Below are 19860 nucleotides of genomic sequence, written 5' to 3'. Positions count from 1 at the left end.
CTCTGAAGTTTCTGAGTCCCGTTGGTTACAAAAACCTTGCTGAAGGTTTTTTTAGAGAAACAAGGAGAGATTATAACAAACAACAATTCAAAAATAAATGGGATAGTATGAAGAAGGAGTACACCAATTGGATGACCTTCAAGAACAAGACAACAGGTTTAGGTTGGAATGATGAAGCGAACACCGTGGTAGCTGATGATGATTGGTGGAAGAAAATGGGAGAAGTAAGTTTTACTCTATTGTGCGACTTTGATATGAGATTCACCTCTGTAGTTGCGGGATGCCAGGGTCGGCACATGACACAAGGATATTTAAGGACACTTTGGTGAAGTATGCAGCTAAGTTTCCACACCCGCCGAAAGGTAACATTACAATTATTTCTTGGATTATTACATTACCATAATACAATACTACATCATATAACAATACACGTGTTGTTTTTTCAGGTAGGTACTATCTTGTTGATTCGGGTTATCCAAATTGTGAGGGGTATCTAGCTCCATACAAGTCGACTAAATACCATGTGCCAGAATTTATCCATGGTGACCCCCCCAATGGTAAAAAAGAAATCTTTAACCATGCCCATTCGTCGCTACGCAATGTCATTGAGCGTGCATTTGGTGTGTTAAAGATGAAGTGGCATATTTTATTACATATGCCATCTTACCCCTGTGACAAGCAAGCTTTGATCATTGTTGCTTGTATGGCACTTCATAATTTTATCAGGGATAGCCACTTGAGAGATAAAGAGTTTGATAGATGTGACCGTGATGAGTACTACATGCCAGGGGATCTACTACCTCCACCTACTGGTCGGGTATCTAACATTATGCATGGTGATGATGCTCTCATGAAAGTAACCAGGGAGAGAATAGCTGATGGATTATTGGCAGCTACAGATGAAGTTTAGTTTTACGCACTACTTTCGGGTTATGGTTGATGTACGTTTTGCATGATGGTTGGTAATTGAACGTGCATTTTGGATGATGGTTTCAATTTCTTAAATATTTGTATACATACTTGTCATTTCGATGAAACCCCGGCAGAAGCAATAACTAGAGCACGCACAAATGAAACCATAACATACATTTTATATTAATTTTGGTCCATAAAGCTGTCCAAACAGCAAAGTAAACAAACAGACAGATTTTGATTCTCAGATCTCACAGCAGGGTAAACAAACAGACTGCTTCTGATTCTCAGGAATCAAGAATCACAGCTGATTATCAGGAATCAGGATTGACAGCAGAATCTCAGAATCCAAAGCCCAAACAAAGGGGGCCTAAGTCTGTCAATTTCCGACAGCATAGCCTTGCGGTTTGGTTCCGAAAAACGCCGCAAAGGTTGTTTGATTGGTCTCGCTATTGGATCCAAGTTTAGGTGGTGCTCGGCAAGTTCCCTGGGTACTCCTGGCATGTCAGCTGGACACCATGTGAAGATTTTCCAGTGCTCACGAAGGAACTCGACGACCGCGCTTTCCTATGCGAGGTCCATATTTGTCGCGATGGACGTCGTCTTCTTCGGATCTGTCGGGTGAATCTGTACTTCCTTTGAGTCCTTTGCCGTATTAAAGGTTGATTCCTTATTAGGCCTCCCTACATCTGGCAGTACATCGTAATCTGTCGTAAGCCTTGACTCCATGTATTCTGCTTGCATCCCGAAAGTTTCTGAGAGTCGATGAAAATCCTTGTCACATTTATCGGCTAGCGCGAAGCTTCCTTTCACTGTGATTGGCCCCTTAGGTCCAGGCATCCTCCACAACAAGTATGTGTAATGTGGTACCACCATAAATCTGGCATATGCTGGGCGCCCCAACAAAGCGTGGTACTGTGACGGGAAATCCACGACTTCAAACTCCAGCCTCTCTATCCTGTAGTTTTCTCGAGTGCCAAACTGAACGTCGAGATTGATCTTCCCCAATGGGTAACTTGGTTTTTCTGGTGTGATGCCGTGAAAACGTGTGTCCGTTGGCTTCAGGTTTGCCAAGGATATGTTCATCTTCCTTAGTGTATCTGCGCACATAAGGTTTAAACTACTACCTCCATCAATGAATACTCGAGATACACCGAATCCTGCAATTACTGCTGGTAATATAAGTGTTGACTGCCCTGGTCGAGGAACTTGCTGCGGGTGATCCGCAATTGTGAAGCCAATATCCTGTCCCGACAAGTTGAGGTACTCGACTGTTGGTGGAGGCATCTTCTCTGCCATGAACACCTGTCGCGAAATTACCTTCTGCGCTCTGTTGGATGGCCTGCCTTTCTGAATCATCGAGACCACTCCATGGGAGTTGGGATCAACGTAAGGTGGTGGTGCTGGTGTGATACGTCCAAAACGTATCTACTTTCCCGAACACTTTTGCTATTGTTTTGCCTCTAATTTGTGTGTTTTGGATACAACTAACACGGACTAACGCTGTTTTCAGCAGAACTGTTCTGGTGTCTCGTTTTTGTGCAGAAATCCAACTTTCAGGAAAATCCTCGGAATTTATGCAGAAGGCCCTATTTTCCCGAGAATGCGACGGAGCCAGAAGGACAAGTCAGGTGGAGGCCCGAGGGCCCCACACCATAAGGCGGCGCGGCCTAGGGGGGGCCCGCGCGGCCCTATGGTGTGGCCCCCTCGGTCGGCCTCCGACGCCCTCCTTCGGACTACTTATTGCCTTCGACCTAAAAACGCACGGGGAGAAGTCGAAGTCGCCAGAAAGCCTCCAGAACGCCGCCACATCGCGAAACTCCGTCTCGGGAGCCAGAAGTCTCCGTTCTGGCACTCCGCCGGACGGGAATTGGAGGAGATCATCGCCGCCATCACCACCGACGCCTCTCCATCAACCAGCAATGTTTCCCCCATCCATGTGTGAGTAATTCCCCCGCTGTAGGCTGAAGGGGATGGTAGGGATTGGATGAGATTGGTCATGTAATAGCATTAGATTGTTAGGGCATAGTGCCTAGTGTCCGTAATTGGTACTTTGATGATATTGTTGCAACTTGTTATGCTTAATGCTTGTCACTAGGGCCCGAGTGCCATGATCTCAGATCTGAACATGTTATTGTTTCATCATGATATTCATTGTTTATGATCTTACCTGCAAGTTGTATACACATGTCGCTGTCCGGAACCAATGGCCCCGAAGTGACAGAAATCGGGACAACCGGAGGGGATGGTAGTGATGTGAGGATCACATGTGTTCACGGAGTGTTAATGCTTTGCTCCGGTACTCTATTAAAATGAGTACCTTAATATCCAGTAGATTCCCTTGAGGCCCGGCTGCCACCGGCTGGTAGGACAAAAGATGTTGTGCAAGTTTCTCATTGCGAGCACGTACGACTATAATTGGAACACATGCCTATTGATTGCTTTGTACTTCGACACCGTTTTATTATTATCTGCAAATGCCCTGCTATGATTGTTACATGAGTTTCTCTCATCCATGCAACGCCCGTTATCCGTCCCCGTGCCTACAGTATTTTAATCCTACTGTTTACTATAATTACTACTGCTGTCTTTGTTACTCTGCTGCTGTTATTTTACTACTGCTACTGTTATAAAACTATTACTACTGATAAACTCTTGCGAGCAAGTCTGTTTCCAGGTGCAGCTGAATTGACAACTCCGCTGTTAAGGCTTCCAAGTATTCTTTCTCTCCCCTTGTGTCGAATCAATAAATTGGGTTTTACTACCCGCGAAGACTGCTGCGATCCCCTATACTTGTGGGTTATCAAGACTGTTTTCTGGCGCCGTTGCCGAGGAGCATAGCTTTATTTGGAAGTTCACTTGGATTGATATTGTTCGCTGCAAATTCTCCATCATGGGTAAAACTCGCGATCCTAAAGTCGCCATATTACCATCCACTACAAGAAAAGGTACAACTCTGAGTACCTCTGCTACACTTGATTCACCATCTGTGATAAGTCAACTTGTTTCACTGCCGCAAGCTTCACTTGCTGGTACTTCTGCTGAATCTGAAAACTCTCATAATATTGATAATATTTCTGCTGTGCTTGATGATAGTGGTTCATTGGGATCCTTTCTAGATGCTACAATTGTTAGGTCTAGACAAATTAAAAATGCTGAAACTCCTAATGCTGCTACACCTGTTAATTCACCTGAACTTGATTATTCTAGTGATGATCCTGATGAGGATTATGTGGAGCTTAATGATGATTTTATTAATAGATGCAATGCTACTACTGATGCAAGAAAAATTAAAAAGTTTCTCGCACAATATACTGTTAGACATAAGTTATCTCCTGATCCTGAATTTGCCACATCTCTTATATGCATTAAGGATAAAGATTATGATTTTTCTCTTGATCTATCTCATATAGCTATTGTAGAGAAAACACCCTTTTGTGGTACTGAAAAATAAAGTGCTGTAGAACACATGATTGAACTTTCTTCTATGAGTAGCTTGTTTTCTGATGATGTCAAGATGCGTACTTACTTTGTCGCTAAATTTTTTCCTTTCTCATTAAAGGATGATGCTAAAACTTGGTATAATAATTTGCCTCCTGGTTCTATTAAAAGTCCAACTGAGCTGCGTGATGTTTTCTTTCGAAAATACTTTCCTGCTAGTGCTCAACATATTGCTTTACAGAAAATTTATAGGTTTGACCAGGGAGATGAAGAGAAATTGCCTGAGGCTTGGACAAGATTTTGTTCTCTTATCAGAGCTCGACCTGGACATGATTTAGAAAAGAATGATCTACTTGATATATTTTATAGTGGACTAACCATTGAATCTAGAGCGTATTTGGATAGTTGTGCTGGTTGTGTTTTCAGGAAAAGAACTCCAGACGAAGCTGAAGAATTATTGGCTAGAATAAGCCGGAATTATGATGATTGGAATATACCTGAACCAACTCCAACGCCAATATTGAAGAAGAGGGGTTTAATTGAATTGAATGATGAAGATATGAGGGAAGCTAAGAAGTCTCACAAGGAAAAAGGTATTAAATCCGAAGATGTGAAGAATCTACCTCCCATAGAAGATATATGTGAGATAATTCCCCCTTCATCCATGATCGAGGTAAACTCCCTTCAACGCTTTACTAGGGAAGATATCCCGTATTCAAAACCTCCTGCTCAATGCTTAGATGAGTTTGATAATTATATTGTTAAGCAAGAAAATTTTAATATGAGAGTAGAGAATCATCTAATGGAAAATTCTCAAGCTATTAGCAATTTGCATGATATTGTGGAGAGAACCTCCAATGATGTTAAGATGCTTGTTAAACATTTTCAAATGGTTCAAACTCAAATTGATCAACTCACTAAAGTTCAAAATGACTTGTTAAAAAATAATTCCAAAGAGAAACATGCTTATGAAGTAACAACTAGAGGCGGTGTCTCTACCCAGGATCCTCTATATCCTGAAGGGCATCCCAAAAGAATTGAACAAGATTCTCAACGAATTGAACCTAGTGCTCCTTCTAAGAAAAAGAAGAAGAAACATAAAAATGTTGTAGAATCCTCTGAACCTGTTAATGATCCTAATAGTATTTCTATTTCTGATGCTGAAACTGAAAGTGGTAATGAACATGATAATAATAATGGTAATGATAAGAATGATGTTTCTGATAAAGAAGAAGTTGAAGATGAACCTGAAAAGCATGCTAAAAATAAAAAGTATACTAAAGAAGATTTTATTGCTAAGAAACATGGTAATGAAAGAGAACCTTGGGTGCAAAAGCAAATGCCTTTTCCTGCTAAGAAACTAAAATCAAAGGAAGAAGAACACTATAATAAATTCTGTGATTGGATGAAACCTTTATTCTTGCAAATCCCTTTGACTGATGCTATTAAATTGCCTCCTTATTCAAAGTATATGAAAGATATTGTTACTAACAAAAGGAAAATCCCCAATGAGGAAATTTCCACCATGCTTGCTAATTACTCTTTCAATGGCAAAGTTCCAAAGAAGTTGGGCGACCCAGGTATACCTACTATTCCTTGTTCTATTAAGAATAATTATGTTAAAACTGCTCTATGTGACTTGGGAGCCGGTGTTAGTGTTATGCCTTTTTCTCTTTATAAGAGACTTTATTTAGATAAGTTGATACCTACTGATATATCTTTGCAAATGGCTGATAAATCTACTGCTATTCCTGTTGGTATATGTGAGGATGTTCCTGTTCAAGTTACTACTAACTGCTTGATATTAACTGATTTTGTTGTATTGGAAATGCCTGAAGATGATAATATGTCTATTATTCTTGGGAGACCTTTTCTTAACACCGCAGGGGCTGTTATTGATTGCAATAAAGGAAAGGTTACTTTCAATGTTGATGATAAGGAGCATACCGTTTATTTCCCCAAGAGGATTGATAAAGTATGTGGAGTTAATACTATCTCTAATGTGAGAACTATCAAAGTTGGAACTATTGATTGTCCAATATATGAGCCTAAAGAAGAATATCAAACTGTTATGATTGGGTCCATATCAATACAATTCAAGGTAACATGATTGATTTGAGGTTTATTTCTTCTTATGCTATGTAAAATTTATTTGGTGGCAAGACTTGATCAACCTTGTTAACAAATACTTTTTATATGCATAGAGGGGGTAAACAACATCTCTTTCTTCCTCCACTTGTTTTATTTGCTGTAGCACTTTTGATTTGCAAAGTTCCTTAGTTAATTAGAGATTTCAAAAAATTTCCTGGCCAGTAATAATAAACTTAATACCCAGAAATGTGCATTTTTCAAAGTTTTCAAAAATTCACAAAAATTATACCGTTGGTCCTATTTTTCGAAGAGGCACCTGGGAGCACCTGGGGATGACCAGTGGGGCACCCCAGGGGGCCACCCCACCAGCCGGCGCGGCCAAGGAGGGGGGCGCGCCACCCTGTGGTGTGGGCCCCTCCTTGCCCCACTTTGCCATCTCTTTCTCCCAGAATCTTCTCTCTCCCGAAAAAACTCGAACCAGCTTTCTCTCACTCGCGTTTTTGCTCAAGAGCTCAGGATTTTTCGATCTCTTTGCTCAGCCCAGATTTCTGTCTGAAATTTGGCACATTTGCTCCTTGGTATGTTACTCCTCCAATGATCCAAGTAGAATTTTGTTTGGTTAAGTATATCTTGAATATTTTGCTGCTGTAGGTAACATGTTTAGTGAGCTTGCATGCTTGTTCTATGATGTAAAAACTAATTTTGATGCATGATTAGTACTCTAGCAAGTTCCTATAGTAGTTCCCCTTGATTATACGTCACCAAATCAAATTTTATAATGATTGTTGAAAAATTTCAGAAAATGGAGTGGAATAGTGTTATCACCAGAATTTGACCGAGTCAGAGGTGGGCCGCGATCAAGATGGATTTAAAGAATATGCATGGAAGAAAGACGTGAATCGGCCTGTTATGCAATGTTTGGGCTAGCTTGCCCGTGTATCTGTAACATAGTAGATTACGTGTCGGTTAGTTAGAGTTTGTCTCGTGCACGGTGGGGATTATTCCCACGTTAGAAAGTCCCTTGGACTATAAATATGTATCTAGGGTTTATGGAATAAACAACAACCAACGTTCAACCACAAATCAATCTCGGCGCATCGCCAACTCCTTCGTCTCGAGGGGTTTCTACCGGTAAGCATCATGCTGCCTAGATCGCATCTTGCGATCTAGGCAGCACAAGCTTATTACGTTGTTCATGCGTTGCTCGTACTGAAGCCTTTTTGATGGCGAGCAACGTAGTTATCTTAGATGTGTTAGGGTTAGCATTGTTCTTCGTATCATATGCTGTCGTAGTGCAACCCTTGCATATCTAGCCGCCCTTACACCTATCTTAGGTGTAGGGGCGGCACCCCGCTTGATCATTATTTAGTAGATCCGATCCGTTACGGTTGCTCTTTGTTCTTCAAGGATTAGTTTAATATCTGCAATAGTTAGGCCTTACAAAGGGTTGGAGGATCCAGCGACGCGTAGGGTGTCGTTTGCTAGCCCTAGACAGGATGTTCCGAGGATCAACCTCGTGTTGGTTTTTAGGCCTTGTCTAGGACCGGCTTACGATCACCGTACGTGACCGCGAGGCCCAATCGTGAGTAGGATGATCCGATTATGCGGTGAAAACCCTAAATCATCGTAGATCGCTTTAGCTTTATCTTGATCAAGCAGGACCACCATATGTTCGTGCACCTCGTACGAATCATGGGTGGATCGGCTCCTTGAGCCGATTCACAGGATAACCTGAGAGCCGATCGAGGCTCGTATTTAATGTTTATGTGTATGCCATGCAGGAAACTAAGCGAGGCATCTCCATCACCTTCCTGACCAGGTATAGGTCAGGTGGCACGCCCTTGCACCAGCATCGGACGTGTGTACCAGAGGCTTTGCGGGCCGTTGCTCGGAGGGACCAGGGCCAGCCGCAGCCCTAAGTTGTTCCCGGCTCTACTGTGTTGCCCGTCGCTGCTCGCCGGTGGGTTTTGACCGCAACACATTCTGGCACGCCCGGTGGGACAAGCTTCGACATCAACCACATCGCCATCTACATCTGAGATGGCGGACGGCACTCCAGTCACGTATGAGGATCTGACCGACGAGCTCAAGAAGAAGTATGATGAGGTCAAAGCAATCCTCGAAGCCGACCTCATCGGCTCTTTTCACAGAACCCGTTCACATGGCATCAGGTGGAAGGGGTTCTCGCCTGATGGTGCGCTCGATGGGATAGACCTCTCTGCCCCGTCAGAAGAACGCACCAGGTCCCTACGTCAGGAGATCAACTACATGGTGGCTCACTCGCTGCACCGCCACTCTGAGAACCTGGTGAACACTTTGGAGCGTGTCGCTCTCCGGGTGATCTAGGAGATCATGAGGCACCAGTACTCTCCGTCAGGACCAGCTCTCGGGACACACCAAGGAGAGATGCCACTCCAGTCCCGTCTACCGCTGCCATTTGCGTTGGCAGCACCAGAAGTGCCGAATTCACCGGCATTCGTCGTCTACAAGATCGGTGGTGACCCTAGTGACTGCCAGTTCTTGCATGAGGCGCCTAAGGAGATCCCTCACGGGTACATGTGCACATACGTGCCAGACTGTGGTAACTGGGCGCTCACAAACCAGGCCGCGACATCAGGGACTTCTGGGAAAGCAGGAGGAACGTCAGCAACAGATCTTGAGAAGCAGACGTGGCTAGCTAAATATGCCACCCTGACGAACCTCCAGAGCGCAGCTCCTGCAGTTGGCTCAGAGCTGGAAAAGCAAGCATGGCTGGCTAAGTATGCCACCCCGGCGAATCTTCAGAGTTCGACTCCTGCAGCCAGCACCGCGGACCAGATCAGTACGATCCTGAGGGACCAGTTCGGCATGGTGCCGAAAAGGAGGACAATCAGCTATTCCAAGCCGTACCCCGATGATTACGAGTTGGTCCCGCTACCACCCAAGTATCGGCTCCCTGACTTCTCCAAGTTCAGTGGATCAGATGGTTCCAGCTCCATCGAGCATGTGAGCCGATATTTGGCACAGCTAGGAACGGCCTCAGCGTCGGATCCACTACGCGTGAGGTTCTTCGCACAGTCCCTCACGGGATCGGCTTTCGGGTGGTACACTTCGTTGCCACCGGACTCGATCCGGACTTGGAAGCAGTTGGAAGAACAGTTCCACATGCAGTTTCACTCAGAAGCTTCCGAGTCTGGCCTTGCCGATCTAGCACAGATACGTCAGAAGCGTGGAGAAACTATGGCAGAATACATCCAGCGCTTCAGAAATCTAAGGAACCGATGCTATTCGGCTCATGTGACTGAAAAAGAAGCAGTCGAGTTGGCAGTGGTGGGCCTTGCCTCGCAAATCAAGGATATGGCTTCCCAAGCAGACTACCCTTCACTGGCGCACATGGTTCAGAAACTGTCAGCATATGAACAGCGCCATCCGGACTTGTACCAGGACAAATTCAAGCGTGCGGTAGTCCTGGTTGAGGCAGATGAAGATGAAGGCTTTGCGGGAGACCAAGAGGTAGCAGTGGCTGAATGGACTCGGGGGGCAACCCCCGTGTCCTGCAAATGGGTAAAGCCACCAGGCCCGCCCAGAGGGTTTGATTTTGATGTGACCAAAACTGAGCAAATCTTTGACCTCCTGCTCAAGGAGAAGCAGTTGAAGATACCCGAAGGTCTCAAATTCCCCACGGTACAGGAGCTGAACGGAAAGCCATACTGCAAATGGCATAATTCGCTCTCCCATGCCACCAACGACTGCAGGGTGTGGCGTCAGCAGATCCAAATGGCGATAGAACAAGGACGTCTGATTTTCAACCAGTACGCCATGAAGGTCGACACTCACCCCTTCCCCGCCGTTAACATGGTGGAGTGCACTTACCCTGAAGGTTGCCAGCCAGGATCCTCGTTCAACATCAATATGGTAGGACCTGGGCACCACTCTGGCAAGGATGGAGATGAGGGCAGCTGCTCTCGTAGCAAGGACACAGAGGAGGCCGCTCCACGCGATCGGCTCCGTCATGATGGCAAGCGCTACGTCACAGAGGGAGAAGTGAAGAACATGAGATATCAGCGACCCCTCTCTGATCACCTCCTCAACAAGTATGTGAGTCAGTATGACCAACGCCGACGATCCAGCGATGATGATGAAAGAGATCGTCTGGCTAGAGAAGCCAGAAGACATCGTCGGCATGATCGCGATGAGGAGGAGTACGAGCGCCGTGCCAAAGAAAAATCAAGGGAGCAAGCCGACGAAGATAGGCATTGGGACTGCCCCTTCTTTAGACACTACTGGGATTCAGGAATGAGCCGATTGCCTACAATCAGCAATTGCCCAGAATGCAACCAGAAGAAGAAGGAGGCAGCCAACGTGTCCGTGTTCCAACGCTTAGGGCCTCTCCCGCCTCGAAGCAAACGCGCTGAGTCCCCTCGGTTGGAAGATCTCGAGGATTTGGAAGACGAGGGAGAAGAAGAAGAAGACAGGTACCACCGGCCAAGGTGGTGCCCTGATGGACTCAGCCGTTCCCAAAAGCGTAGGGTTCAGCGATTGCGCGGCTTGGAGGAAGCCGAAAGGTTATACCTGCACACGCTAAGAAAGGCGCGGCCTGATCTGGCCGCGAGAATTCAGCGAACCCTGGATGAGGAGGGTCGACCACAAAAGATGGTGTGGCGCCCCAAGCAAAGGAAAGCCGATGATGAAACATCGGCTGGTACAAACATGGTGTTCATCCTTCCTTCGGAGTTCAGTGCTCCAGGATTAGACGAGGCACCTGTGGCACAACTTGACTGCGGCCCACGGCCGGTTATCTTTGAGAAGCCACGAGAAAGAAGCTACAGACATCTGAAGGCCCTGTATTTGCGAGGTTATATCGATGGGAGGTCTGTCAATAAGATGCTGGTGGACACCGGAGCGGCAGTCAATATTATGCCATACTCTATGCTACGTCGGTTGGGACGCTCTAGCTCGGATCTAATCAAGACCAACGTGACATTGAGCGATTTCAACGGCCAAGCGTCTGACACACAAGGTGTTCTGAACGTGGATCTGACCGTAGGAAGGAAAACTATCCCCACGACGTTCTTCATCGTCGATAGCAAGAGCACCTATGCTGTTCTGCTAGGAAGAGATTGGATCCGCGCCAACTGTTGCATTCCCTCCACGATGCACCAATGCATAATACAGTGGGATGGAGATGAGGTAGAGGTCGTCCAGGCCGATGACTCAGCCGAAATTTCAACGGCTGGCATGAACGCTTGGGAAGCAGCAGGCCAAGAGCCACTCTCAGGTATCAATTTGGACGACTGCGAGCGCATCGACGTGACAAAGGATGAGGTTGGGCTGGTCTTATCCACCGGCCTGACTGTGTAGCAAGAACAAACCAATGAGCAAACGTGGCGAGGCCGATCCTTGGGATCGGCCCCAAGGATCTATGAAGGAACATTACAGGGCCTTCATTGAGCGCTTCAATCGATATGGAGGCCAATTCCAGCAATCGGCCAAAATTATCCTCGCCACATGTTTCTGCTTATATGCAACGTCGATCTACTTGGCAGCGGTTTTTTCGTCGGCTGGTGAGTTAAGAAGAATCAACATTGGTCCTACCAGAGCCGACGTGCAAATACAATGCCTTGGCTAGACTACAGAGCTGATATCTGCAGTTACCTGTCAGCTTCGGCTCGGGGGGCACCTAATCAGATGAACATGTGCAGATGAACATGTGTGCAGTGAAACATTGGGGGCCGACTAGAAAAATCGGCCAGTAAAAAAATATATTTATATACTCATAGTGGGTAAAAAGCCGATGCATGGCCATCGACTCAAGAGGTACAGCTGATATAAGCAGAAGCCCGATGGAGCAGTTGTTAAGCAGAAGCCCGATGGAGCAGTTGTTTCTGCTTATATGCGTCGAGACGAAAGAGAGGCTCTACTGGAAGACCTCCAACTCCTTCTGCAAGACTTCAAGTTCAGCAGTGCCAGTGTAAGCATGCAGATCAGGTTTAGGGTGAGTCCAACAAAGGGAGCATACCTATCCTAGAAGCATGAGCACAGCCGATAACGAATCAAGCGGCTATGGATGTCACTTTCAGAGGTTGTTGCGTCCAGAGTCTTGGAGGGTATCAGAAATTCAAAACATCCTCACCGGAAGTTGCATCAGTCTGCCAAAGATGAGGAGTCGAGCTGATCAGCAAGGCGCAAAGGATTGAACTAGGAGGAGTCGGAAAGCCATTATGTTAAGGCTTCTTAAGTTCAAGGTACGAATTTGCTGATCTTTCCGAACCCTTTCAGTGCGTCGTTTCTTTGGGCGTAAGCTTCCCTGCCACGTTTTGATGGGAGCTGAAGAGGCTCGGGGGGCAGCTCGCCCTGAAAAATCTTTGCTCTGGAGAGCCGATTTTGTTGGAATCGGCTGGTTCTGCACTATAACTTGGAGGCCGATGGTAACCCATTTGGCTGATTCGTCACTGTTCCTGCCTTGGATGAGGCTTGGGGGGCAACTCGCCCGAAAAAGTTCTTGGCCCTGGAGAGCCAATTTGGTTGGAATCGGCTGGCTCTACATCGCAATTGTCCTGAAGAGTGGTGCTTTTGTTACAGAGTTATCAGTTTCAGCATCCAAGCTGATTCAACGACAGTTCCAGGGTTCTCTTAAAGACGCCTGCTCAAGACCAAATCGTAGGCCTGCTGCGATCGGTTGTGCCAAATGCTGTCGTCATCGGCCTGTCTCGCAGATTATCGTGAGAGACCGATGCGTTGCCATCAGTCATTGAGCGTTGATTAGGCTAACAGTCGACAAAGTCAGATGAGGAAAAATCGGCTAAATCGGCATAGAGGACATCGGCAAAATCAAAGGAAGTTTTCATTAATAATAAGATTTCTTACAAAGAGAAGCCGATTGTTCGACAAAAGGGAACATATTACTACTGCTAACCCTATGCTAGTAGATCCCTACTCTAAGGGCTGTTGCTGTCTTCGCCGTCGCTGGGGTAGCTGCCGTCATTGCTGCTGTCGACGAGTTCCTCGTTGCTGCTACTGTGACCTTCAGCAGAGGCTTCTTCCTCATCATCATCATCGTCCTCGTCTGACCAAGCCCAGCCCCGGATGCGTTTTGGCGGCGGTTCGTCGGAGGAGGTGTCATCCTCCTGTTCCTTCTTCATGTCGGAGGAGATGTCTTCGTCTTCGTCATCCTCTTCTTCTTCTTTGGTGACGGAGGTGAATTTACCCCGGAAGGGAGGGTCGTCATCGTCGCTCTCCGCCTCCAGTGCTCCGTCAACCAGGAACCGGAGGTCATCTTCCCCGTCAGTTAGGGGCATGGCCCCATCTGACCAGACGAGGTCCTCGCCCTCTGGCACGAAATCGAAGTCCCACTCCCGCTTGTCCCAATGCTTGGGAGCACGCCGGTTGTACGCCTCCATCTGGTCGTGCTCTGGAATCGACTCGCTTGAGGAAGAGGATTGGAGAGAAACGGAAGAGGAGGAAGAGGACGACATGGCTATGGAAGGAGAGGGTTTTTTGGCTGACGGCTAGTCTGGAGCAGAGGGATGAAGAGGTGAACTGTTCGATGCTGTAAATAAAGGAGGATGGAATAGAAGTTTATTGCTCGAGCAGTTTCCGAGGAGGTGGAGCCAAAGTTGTCAAATCGTGCAGAGAAGTTGAGAAGGCAGATCATCATGATGAAGAATACTGCGACGGTTCTGACCTGACACGACATGACCCTTCGAAGGAAAAGCAGAGTGGTTTTGAAATTATCATTACCAAAACCAGGGGGGCATGTGTTATCACCAGAATTTGACCGAGTCAGAGGTGGGCCGCGATCAAGATGGATTTAAAGAATATGCATGGAAGAAAGACGTGAATCGGCCTGTTATGCAAAGTTTGGGCTAGCTTGCCCGTGTATCTGTAACATAGTAGATTACGTGCCGGTTAGTTAGAGTTTGTCTCGTGCACGGTGGGGATTATTCCCACGTTAGAAAGTCCCTTGGACTATAAATATGTATCTAGGGTTTATGGAATAAACAACAACCAACGTTCAACCACAAATCAATCTCGGCGCATCGCCAACTCCTTCGTCTCGAGGGGTTTCTACCGGTAAGCATCATGCTGCCTAGATCGCATCTTGCGATCTAGGCAGCACAAGCTTATTACGTTGTTCATGCGTTGCTCGTACTGAAGCCTTTTTGATGGCGAGCAACGTAGTTATCTTAGATGTGTTAGGGTTAGCATTGTTCTTCGTATCATATGCTGTCGTAGTGCAACCCTTGCATATCTAGCCGCCCTTACACCTATCTTAGGTGTAGGGGCGGCACCCCGCTTGATCATTATTTAGTAGATCCGATCCGTTACGGTTGCTCTTTGTTCTTCAAGGATTAGTTTAATATCTGCAATAGTTAGGCCTTACAAAGGGTTGGAGGATCCAGCGACGCGTAGGGTGTCGTTTGCTAGCCCTAGACAGGATGTTCCGAGGATCAACCTCGTGTTGGTTTTTAGGCCTTGTCTAGGACCGGCTTACAATCACCGTACGTGACCGCGAGGCCCAATCGTGAGTAGGATGATCCGATTATGCGGTGAAAACCCTAAATCGTCGTAGATCGCTTTAGCTTTATCTTGATCAAGCAGGACCACCATATGTTCGTGCACCTCGTACGAATCATGGGTGGATCGGCTCCTTGAGCCGATTCACAGGATAACCTGAGAGCCGATCGAGGCTCGTATTTAATGTTTACGTGTATGCCATGCAGGAAACTAAGCGAGGCATCTCCATCACCTTCCTGACCAGGTATAGGTCAGGTGGCACGCCCTTGCACCAGCATCGGACGTGTGTACCAGAGGCTTTGCGGGCCGTCGCTCGGAGGGACCAGGGCCAGCCGCAGCCCTAAGTTGTTCCCGGCTCTACTGTGTTGCCCGTCGCTGCTCGCCGGTGGGTTTTGACCGCAACAAATAGATATCAACTGAACCAACAAGAATTGGAGGTGCAACAAGTCATGAGAGTGAACCGCGAACAGGGAGTATACCCCTCTTACTACCCGTGCGCAGATTTCATGAGAAGCGCAGGAATATTGGAAGATGTTCAGAGTCTAATTTCTCGTGCAGGGTTGAGTGATTTTGTTGATGGAGAACAAAGCCAATATGCAAAATTAACTATGTCTGTTGTGCAGGACTTTAAGTTCAATTGGTCGCGATCTAACCCCACGGTTCAGTATAAGATTTATAATAAAGCTGTCAACTTGCCATTCAGTGATTTTTGTGTAGCAATTAGAGTACCGCAATGGGGATCGTGCGAAAAGATGAGGGGATCGCCGCAAGAGTTCTTGAATCTCTACAAGATAATTTGTCATGAAAGGAGCTTCTCAGAGGATAGTGGTAAAATTAGTAGTATTCAACTCCCAGCCATTCATTACTTTGCTTATTTCATCACCAAGTGCGTTCTTGCCAGAAAAAATGGGAGTAAGTTATCTATCCCGGATTTAGCCTTCTTAGCTGCTGCATTACAAGGTGATAGGACTTATAATTTAGGTGCTTTGATAGCCTATAGACTTGCTACTAACCGTGAGAAGGGAGGAATTTGTGGAGGTCTCATCGCCTCTCGTTTATTAGCTATGCATGGTGTAGAACCTCACCATCTTGATATTCCGTTCTCCGTAGAGAAACTTGACATAGCCTCCATGATTAAACATGAATTTGTTTCTAATTCATCTAACTTGGGTAACCTGTTGTACAAGATGACTTTTTATAAGAAAACTTGGAGATTAACTAAGAAAACTGAAAAACTAGTAAAATTGCCTGCGCCTGTTCTATTTAACCTTGATTCCAGGAATGATTGGTCAGTCACAGAAGGTGCGCTGAGTGCACACATAGAAGGAGGAGGCCACCATGCAAGAGACAACACGGAGGGCGAGGAACACCTCGACTCATCATCCGATGCAGCAAGTTCCTCGCATCAACATATTGGGGATGTGGAGCCTCCACGCTTTTCTTCTGCACAGGAACCTTACTATGACTACGCCATGCATTATCCACCGGCAAGGAACAACGATCCTCGCTGGGGTTGAACTCCACTTAGGCCAAAAGCCTAAGCTTGGGGGGAGGTATACCGGCATCACTCATTCTTTGCATATTATGATTGCTGGATACTTGTATATACTTGTTTAGTTTGTTTGAGTGGATTTCTAATGAGAGGGAGATGATATTTGGGGAAGTGCTGATTGAAAACAGATTCTGGGCTGTCACCATAAAAATTCTCAAAAACAGCAAGAACGTTATTTTGCGAAGCCAATTTTTGAGCAAGTTCCCCAGGTTGTTATCTAACTTTCATTAGTTGAACACTTTTCTATTTGAGTAGTGGAAGAATTTCTTAAAAATCGAGTACTGTACTGCTGTCAAGTTTGACGAATTTCTGCTGCTTTGTGTTTATGTGAGTCTTCTAGTTTGCTATTTCTTGTTTTTGCTTTGTTTCTTTCCTAAAACACAAAAAGACCAAAAATATTTTTGTTGTTTCTCTTCACCATTTGTTTATTTTGGTTTCTTGCTTTTACTTTGCTTTATTTGCTATCGTTGGTTTGCTATAAGAAAATCCAAAAAGATTTTGCTTTGTTCGCTTGTTTCCTCTTGTTCTTGTTTCCAATTCAAAAACACCAAAAATATTTGTTGTTCTTCTTTGGTTTGTAAAGTTCATTTTGAGTTCAATGGTCTTCGGTGGCTGGAGCGTGGTTTTCATTTCATATTATCCAAGCTACACAAGTGAAAGGCAATAATGACGATCTACGATAATTGGATTATGGTGAGAGGCTGGTATGAACTCTATTTGTTTTCATTTTTGTACATATACTCATCCATGTGAGCATGCTTAGTTGGTTCATGTGAGGTATATGTCATTTGAGAAAGTCTAGTAGTTCATGATCTCTCATGTTTAGCTCCAATTTATTAATATGAGTAGCATGTCATGGATGTTTGCTTGCATTGTTTTATTCATAAGTAGGTATGGCATTGTGGTATCCTCCTCTGAATAATTCATTTATATTGACTTGGCACATGCTCACGCATGCATATGACTGAACAAAAGTCAATTAAGCCTCGATGATTTACATTGCTTCAGAGTTCTTGTATCACTTTTATGCCTCCGTTAATTTATTTTGCCGCAAGCATGATTATGACAGTTACTGCTCTCTTGATTTGTCGCTCCCCAGTCTATTGCTAGCCTTCATTTGTACTGAGCGGTGATGTCTACGTTCCCCCTCCTTTCCTGTAGACAGTGTTGGGCCTCCAAGAGCAGAGGTTTGTAGAACAGCAGCAAGTTTTCCCTTAAGTGGATACCCAAGGTTTATCGAACTCAGGGAGGAAGAGGTCAAAGATATCCCTCTCATGCAACCCTGCAACCACAAAGCAAGAAGTCTCTTGTGTCCCCAACACACCTAATAGGTGCACTAGTTCGGCGAAGAGATAGTGAAATACAGGTGGTATGAATATATATGAGCAGTAGCAACGGTGCCAGAAAATAGCTTGCTGGCGTGTAGTTGATGGTGGTAGTATTGCAGCAGTAGTAACGCAATAAAACAGTAAACAAGCAGTAGTAACGCAGCAGTATTTAGGAACAAGGCCTAGGGATTACACTTTCACTAGTGGACACTCTCAACATTGATCACATAACAGAACAGATAAATGCATACTCTACACTTTTGTTGGATGATGAACACATTGCGTAGGATTACACGAACCCTCAATGCCGGAGTTAACAAGCTCCACAATAATGCTCATGTTTAAGTAACCTTTAGTGTAAGATAGATCAACGCTACTAAACCAAGTACTAGCATAGCATGCACACTGTCACCTTCATGCATATGTAGGAGGAATAGATCACATCAATAATATCATAGCAATAGTTAACTCCATAATCTACAAGAGATCATGATCATAGCACAAACCAAGTACTAACACGGTGCACACACTGTCACCATTACACACGTGCAGGAGGAATAAAACTACTTTAATAACACATCACTAGAGTAGCACATAGATAAATTGTGATACAAAACTCATATGAATCTCAATCATGTAAAGCAGCTCATGAGATCATTGTATTGAAGTACATAGGAGAGATTAACCACATAGCTACCGGTACAGCCCCGAGCCTCGATGGAGAACTACTCCCTCCTCATGGGAGCAGCAGCGGTGATGAAGATGGCGGTGGAGATGGCAGCGGTGTCGATGGAGAAGCCTTCCGGGGGCACTTCCCCGCTCCGGCAGGGTGCCGGAACAGAGATCCTGTCCCCCAGATCTTGGCTTCGCGATGGCGGCGGCTCTGGAAGGTTTTCGTGGGTTTCGTCAATTGGTGTAGGGTTTTCTGATCCAGGGGCTTTTTATAGGCGGAGAGGCGGCGCAGGAAGGTCGAAGGGGGGCCCACACCCTAGGGGGGCGCGCCCCCCCCCCTAGGCCGCGCCGGGGTGTGGTGTGGTGGCCCTGCCTCCCTTCTCTGGCGGTTCTCGTGTGTTCTGGATGCTTCCGGGTAAAATAGGAACCTGGGCGTTGATTTCGTCCGATTCCGAGAATATTTCGTTACTAGGATTTCTGAAACCAAAAACAGCAGAAAACAGGAACTGGCACTTCGGCATCTTGTTAATAGGTTAGTTCCAGAAAATGCACGAATATGACATAAAGTGTGCATAAAACATGTAGATAACATCAATAATGTGGCATGGAACATAAGAAATTATCGATACGTCGGAGACGTATCAGCATCCCCAAGCTTAGTTCTGCTCGTCCCGAGCAGGTAAAACGATAACACAGATAATTTCTGGAGTGACATGCCATCATAAACTTGATCATACTATTTGTAAAGCATATGTAGTGAATGCAGCGATCAAAACAATGGTAATGACATGAGTAAACAACTGAATCATAAAGCAAAGACTTTTCATGAATAGCACTTCAAGACAAGCATCAATAAGTCTTGCATAAGAGTTAACTCATAAAGCAATAATTCAAAGTAAAGGTATTGAAGCAACACAAAAGAAGATTAAGTTTCAGCGGTTGCTTTCAACTTGTAACATGTATATCTCATTGATATTGTCAACATAGAGTAATATAATAAGTGCAATAAGCAAGTATGTAGGAATCAATGCACAGTTCACACAAGTGTTTGCTTCTTGAGGTGGAGAGAAATAGGTGAACTGACTCAACATTGAAAGTAAAAGAATGGTCCTCATTGAGGAAAAGCATCGATTGCTATATTTGTGCTAGAGCTTTGATTTTGAAAACATGAAACAATTTTGTCAACGGTAGTAATAAAGCATATGCATCATGTAAATTATATCTTATAAGTTGCAAGCCTCATGCATAGTGTACCAATAGTGCCCGCACCTTGTCCTAATTAGCTTGGACTACCTGGATTATCACCGCAATACATATGCTTTAACCAAGTATCACAAAGGGGTACCTCTATGCCGCCTGTACAAAGGT

General features: G+C 45.3%; 1 long non-coding RNA gene across 1 annotated transcript; it reads left to right on the top strand.

Annotated features, from left to right (window-relative positions):
• Positions 1-253: 253 nt before the first annotated feature.
• LOC127323799 (uncharacterized) lies at positions 254-1005 on the top strand. Its single transcript, XR_011749074.1, has 2 exons — positions 254-362; positions 447-1005. It is a non-coding gene; the product is annotated as an uncharacterized lncRNA (long non-coding RNA).
• The last annotated feature ends 18855 nt before the right edge of the window (positions 1006-19860 follow it).

Source organism: Lolium perenne, chromosome 7, assembly GCF_019359855.2.
Source record: "Lolium perenne isolate Kyuss_39 chromosome 7, Kyuss_2.0, whole genome shotgun sequence".
In the NCBI taxonomy this organism is placed as follows: Eukaryota; Viridiplantae; Streptophyta; class Magnoliopsida; order Poales; family Poaceae; genus Lolium; species Lolium perenne.
This window is presented reverse-complemented; position numbering and strand designations above follow the sequence as displayed.